The sequence below is a fragment of the Sinocyclocheilus anshuiensis genome, unplaced genomic scaffold (assembly GCF_001515605.1).
Source record: "Sinocyclocheilus anshuiensis isolate Anshui unplaced genomic scaffold, SAMN03320099.WGS_v1.1 scaffold454, whole genome shotgun sequence".
NCBI lineage: Eukaryota > Metazoa > Chordata > Actinopteri > Cypriniformes > Cyprinidae > Sinocyclocheilus > Sinocyclocheilus anshuiensis.
In genome coordinates, this window is record NW_015548217.1 from 5,034,580 (window position 1) to 5,041,051 (window position 6,472).

The 6,472-nt window shown below is 37.3% G+C and overlaps 1 protein-coding gene and 1 long non-coding RNA gene across 4 annotated transcripts in view; one reads left to right on the forward strand and one right to left on the reverse strand.

Moving 5' to 3' along the window:
* Positions 1–6,472, reverse strand: part of LOC107654065 (probable JmjC domain-containing histone demethylation protein 2C) — a 155,201-nt gene that overhangs the window by 94,487 nt on the left and 54,242 nt on the right. The gene's annotated exons all lie outside the window — the stretch shown is intronic.
* LOC107654069 (uncharacterized) overlaps positions 4,839–6,472 on the forward strand; it is a 24,292-nt gene continuing 22,658 nt past the window's right edge. The window contains exon 1 of the long non-coding RNA XR_001630300.1: positions 4,839–4,850. This is a non-coding gene — a long non-coding RNA (uncharacterized LOC107654069). The remainder of the gene's footprint in view (positions 4,851–6,472) is intronic.

The following is a 6,472-nucleotide window of genomic DNA, read 5'->3' on the forward strand; positions in this document are numbered from 1 at the left end:
ATTCAAAATTCGGAATAATTTGTAATATATAATTATTCACGGTATTTAGAAGTGCCCACGATAACAATATCGTGCATATTCATTACCGTGATATATCGCATTACCAAATACCGGCACAAGTCTAGTTGTGTTGCATCCAAACTGCGATGTGAGTAAAAAAAAAAAGTGAAGATTAGATTTTTATTTCTCAGCATAAACGCAGCCTATTGAGGCCTCGTGTCAATATACAATATACAATATACTCATGTAAATTTTATACCTCCCCAAATACCACATACCATTGATCACTAGCAATAGAAATTGGCACATCGTGGTTCATGGCTGAAATGTAAACTTTTTTTTTTTTTTATTAAAACAATAAGAACTACATAAACACGAGGCAGAAATCTGCATTTGCCAAACCTTGTCATGGGGTTTTTAACATCACTAATAGCCACATCTACATAACTGATACAAGACTCCATTGGAAGAAAGGGCATTTACCGTATCGTTCAACAATTACTGGCAGTTAAATGGACATGTACATGTGTCAGCATCTGAGCTAACAAAAGAAAGCTTACGGAAAACTGCTTGTTGTGCAAGACTGCTAACCACATGAGAGCTCTTTTAAGTGTAACAGATTTTTCTGGTTTCATTTTAGGGTTTTTTCCTTAACTAAAACAGCTCAAGATATAAACAGGACGTGCATACATAATTTCACCATATTAATTCCCATCTGGCGTATTAGCATGCAAACCAGGAACTGAACGGTTTACGAGCTGCGTGCTTTATTCAGAATCCACGGTGAAACCACATCACACACAAATCTCTTCAGCTGTAAGATTTTATCTAACAAACCTCAACTCACTGTACTTCCTGTCTACAAACCCACTGACAAAGACAGCGCAACAAAAATAACAACAAACATAGCTATGTGTGGAGAGAAAACTGCACTCTGCTGTGACCCGAGGGAACATCTGCAGCGAGAGCACGCTCCGTACTTTCTCCAGATTAAAACAATGCCTTTGTTTACCACCTTTCCGCTAAAGCCCCGCCTCACACACGCTTTCTTCGTCCCACATGAAAACAGAGATTGGTCAACACTGCGGCGCTGCTGAGCTCAGCTGCAGACGAGACACTGTGGGTCAAATGCTGTCAGTTGTCCTTTAGAAGAAGAAACAGACACTCTCAAACACACAACGTTATGATGACGGTCATATGCAATATGTGAAAGCAAAAAAACTTTGGAACGGAGGTAAAATCACAACATAAAGATGCTAAAAGACATCAATGTTTAATACAGATTTGCATTTCCACTAGCACTAGTTTTAAGCCTGCAGAAATTCCCAATTCAGATCAAATTCAATTTGCCAATTCCAATTCACTATGCAAATATCACTATAAGGTCACTGTTTTCAAGTTGTTTTCAAACTTTTAATATACATCTGCACACAAAAAAAATCAGATCTGCATTAGATCTTTTCCTTTTGTTTTGATGTACATTTGAGCGTAAAGTATTACCAAAAAACTAATTATCTTTGTTCAATCCATCAATTGTTGACTGAATGGAAGCAGATCAGAATGCGAGCTTGCAGTCAATTGTAAGAAACTAATGCAGTTTACAAAAGGCTAAATGATTGGTGAATTCCAATATATTTCACCAGAAAAAAGTTGTCATTTCACCAGAAGATCAAGATGATTTTTAAGTCCAAAAAAAACAACAAAAAAAAACAATTAAAACGCATGCATGGATGAATCATTCACAACAAGATAAATAACATGTATTTAAAATACAAAGTGTGAATTTTTATTTCATGAATCTGAATCTGCAAATTAATTGCAGAAAATTGTGTAAAAGTAAAAACCACAATAATTCTGTCTTCGAGTAAAAGGTAATTTGCTTTAGACTTTTTACAGTTGCCAAGCAATGTAGTGTAATAATATTGGCAATATTTGCATTTGGTGAAGTCAATGGCTTCAAATGTTGCTCAACAAATGTGGCCATGGACCACAAAACCAGTCATAAGTGTCAATTTTCAGAAATTGAGATGTATACACCATCTGAAATCTGAATAAATAAGCATTGATGTATGGTTTGTTAGGATAGGGCAATATTTGGCCAAGATACAACTATTTGAAAATCTGGAATCTGAGGGTGCAAAAAAATCTAAATATTGAGAAAATCGCCTTTAAAGTTGTCCAAATGAAGTCCTTAGCAATGCATATTACTAATCAAAAATTAAGTTTTGATATATTTACAGTAGGAAATTTACAAAATATCTTCATGGACCATGATCTTTACTTAATATCCTAATGATTTTTGGCATAAAAGAAAAATCGATAATTTTGACCCATACAATGTAAAGTTGGCTATTGCTACAAATATACCCGAGCTACTTAAGACTGGTTTTGTGGTCCAGGGTCACAAAAGATATTTCAGAGCCATAATTTTTTTTTAATAAACAAAATAAATTACCAAAGAACTCTGTGACCAGATGTCACTTTTACACAGAATAAATAATCTCAGGCCTCCCATCTATAAAACATTATTACTGAATAACAAGCTATCCAAATGATCTTTCATCTGATGGACCGAGCCCATGCAACAAAAACAAACACCACATGAAACAGCCGAGGACACTGTCCCACATGTCACCCGAAACAACATGTCTCGCTGTAGACAAACAGTGACCAGAGAAACAGGGAGCGTCCCAAAATAAACAAACAAAAGTAGGTCAAGTCTGTTGGGCTTATCTATCAGCCATAGAGCTCAGAGTTCCCGAACCGCAGCAAACAGAGCCATCAAGAGACACATCCTCACCGTCTCGCTGATACTACAGAGATAATGCTGCACTTACACAAGAGAAGAGCACGTCACACTCTCACTAGAGCACGTGCTTTGACAACAACTGAGATTAACAGCACCTTGAGCAGAAATGCAGACAGAGACAAGGAACAAAAGGCCACTGAAGAGACAGACACACACTCATCTTCTTTCTTTGTCTTTGTAAGCACTCTGTATGATTTTACTCACTGAAAAGCAAATTACTGTCTTGGCAAGTAATCACATAGACACTGTATCCGTTTATTAGCTCCTAAAGTGATGGCAGCCTACTATACTGATGTATTTGCCATTGATATTAAACAAAATTTGTCTTTGATCTTATTATGTCTTTGACAAAATAAAACAAAAATAACTATATTGTGATATATATTTTATTGGGAAATGAAATGAATTGTGAAATAAGATTCTGATCATATCAACAGTCATATCAACAGTCATTCGCAACGTTTTATTGGATGGAATGAGTATTTCATTCTCTCATATTAGAACAAAAATAGTTAAAAAGACCTGAAAATGCAAATTCTGTGATTATTTATTCACCCTTGTGTTGTTCCAAACCATTCTTCTGCAGAACATAAAATATATTTTGAGAAAAGTCTCAGTGTTCATTGATTTGTACAATGGAAGTAAAATAGTCACCAAAGCTGTCTGATTACCAACATTCTTTAAAATATCTTATTTAATATTAACACAACAGAGATAAAATCATTGGAACATCAAGAGTACTTGATAACATTCATTCATTTCAAACAGTCTTGTGTAGTCTTTTTCCTTTTTCTTGCTTTAAAACCACTGCTTATTGGTTCCATACTGATAAAATGAATGAGAAAAAAGACCTCCAGAACCAAGGCCACTAAAACAAGTGGGCGTTCCCTGTTGTGCTCTATTTATGGCTCCAGGTGTGAGAGCTCAGACTGAACAGGCTCTGTTTCCTACATGTCCTTTCCTAAGAATAAATGAGAGAGAAAGCAAGAGAACAGAAGTGAATACACATGAACAGAGAAAGAATGGAGGGGAGGGGGAGTATTTGTGAGTGTTGGAAACTGAAGGAATGTGTGACTGTGTGTGTGTGTGTGTGTCTGCACACTAATGCAACTCACATGAGCAGGCGTGAGAGAAAGCAGCGCTCATGTGCTGTGCTCCAGCTAAAGGAAGGGGATTTCCACAGGCCCCTAATAAAGCCATCCATCCCCGTCTCCCTCTGATGACCTCAGCACTGATTAACCCCCACACCTCCACACATGCTTGTGTGTTCCTGCAGACCATTTCTATGTTACTCACATGAATAATAGGTGAGATGCTTACAGCATGGCCCTCCTGACCAAATTTAATCTGATTTACTCAAGCTGACTGAGCTGCAAAACAACATGTCCATCAAATCACTAAAATGTTCAGTAAGCTCTTCAGTAAGAGAAAATGTGCCAGTAGAGACAGGAAGTGAATTTTATGTTTAATAGAGTGCATTAGTGCCTGTGCAGTTTTTCAGTGGCCTTGGTACTGAAAGTACTGTTCCCTGTTCATTTTTCAAGAATTTTAAAAAATTGTCCATCATTGTTTAAGTGTTATAAGCCATGAATCAAACCAACTAGCTACAAAATGAATCACAACATTACAAACTTTGATAAAAAGAATAAAAAATAGACAAAAAGACAAAAGGTACAAGCCTGTGTACTTAATGGCTTTAGTGAGAGAAATAGGGTGACCAGACGTCCCATTTTTCCCGGGACAGTCGCGTATTTCAGCTCTATTTTTAGTGTCCTGACTTATTTTTAAAAAATCATGTTTTGTCCCGTATTTCAACATTTCTTTACGACTGGGTGATCAGAGCGAGTAGTAGTAGTGTTCTGTCACGCAAGAAGAGACTAATCAAAGGTAACTAAGCTTGTCGTAGAACAAAATTACCATCCAATCACAATTCGTTATCAATTAATTTGCAGTAAGTGAATGCGATATAGATAGGGGGAATCATGCTGAATGACACACTAGAAACGCTCTCTCGACCGCGCGATCCCAGTTCTGCAATCAGGTCTTCTTGCGCCTTAATTGTCAAATACACACACAGCTGTCAAAATGTCCATCATGTGGAGTATCTCACAGTCAAGCAATACGCACGTGTCTCACAGCGCATATCCTGTGAAATAAAGCCCGCCGCGATTGTCTCTAGCTCGCACATGTGCCATGTGCAGGAAAAAGCTAAGCTCAGGTTTTAAAATAGAGAGTGCATTTTTAATACTCGCGTGACAAGCGCGTATGCGAATGACGTCAGAAGGCTATAATCGATTATGGTCTATTACTGCATCGATGCAGAATCGTCCACGTCCGCATTGCGATACATCGATTAATTAATCGAAATTAATTTCGACACCCCTAGTATTTATACATTTAGACTGTATTTATAATTGCATAAATATTGTTATGAGATTAATGTTTTAAATACAAAACTCTGAATATATAAATATGTTAGAAAAGAATGTAATATGCCTACTTTTAGACGGGAAACTTAAAACCGCCAGCAGGTGGCAGGAAGTGTTCATGATTGAATCACTGAGTCATTCAAATGATTCTTTCAAAACAGCTGAATCCTTCAGGAGTGAATCAAAAGACTGTTTTTATGAATGGCTTAGTGTATCAGTGATTTGCCCAAGCCAACGCGGATTCAGATTCGAACACAGAAACGAAACAAAAACAGCACTCTTGACAATTACTGAACTGTTAGGAGCATTTTTGTTAGCAGCATTTATATTAAAATATTAATTTATAATGTTAATATATATATATATAATGATTGATAAGAACCAAGTGCAAAGCCGCTTTGTTGATGAATGGAATTGCATTTGTGATCGCAAAGATGCTTCAAAACCAAAACACAAAATAAACTCCAGGCCTGGTCCTCTCTCGTCTTTCACTGTTGTCACTCCTACTTTTATCCTTCCGGAGCTCCTCCGTGAGACTCGAGACCGATGAGTGGCGCAGGTGTCGCGCATTAGCAATTACTCCACCGGCCTCGCTCCGTTCCCACGGCTCTCAGTCCCGCCCCTCTCGTCACAATTGGACATAAACGAACACGTTAAATATAAAGTATTTAAAACAGGTAAGTTCATATATTTGGAGTAAATTTAAATTAAACAGATACATCAGTCATACAGCGCTCCGGACTGCGCGCCCCATGATGAGCCCGACACACCGCCACAGAAACAAAAATGAGATGCGTTCTAACATAAATGTGGCATTAAACTCAGTTAGTGAGGGCTCGGTTAAAATATTGCACATATATCAGGGCTCTAGACTCATTCTTCCCACTGGTCGCTCTTTTGCGACTAACTTTCTCAGTTGGTCGCACGAGCACATAATTTGGTCACAATTTTTTTTTTGGCTACAACATTTGATTAATCAATGCATGCTGATGAACTTTTATCATAGTTTATAGTTATATGTAGTGGTCGACCGATATAGGTTTTTTGACAGTCGATACCGATGCCGATATCTTGGAAAGCAGGGTGGCCAATGGCCGATATAAAGCAGATATAATTGTATTTATTTTAATTCATATTTAAGTCTCACTTTCAAATTCGCGATTTTGGTGTCACGTTTTACAAGAAAAGATAATTGTCTGTTTTGCTTATATCTATACACCTTTCACTTTAAGAC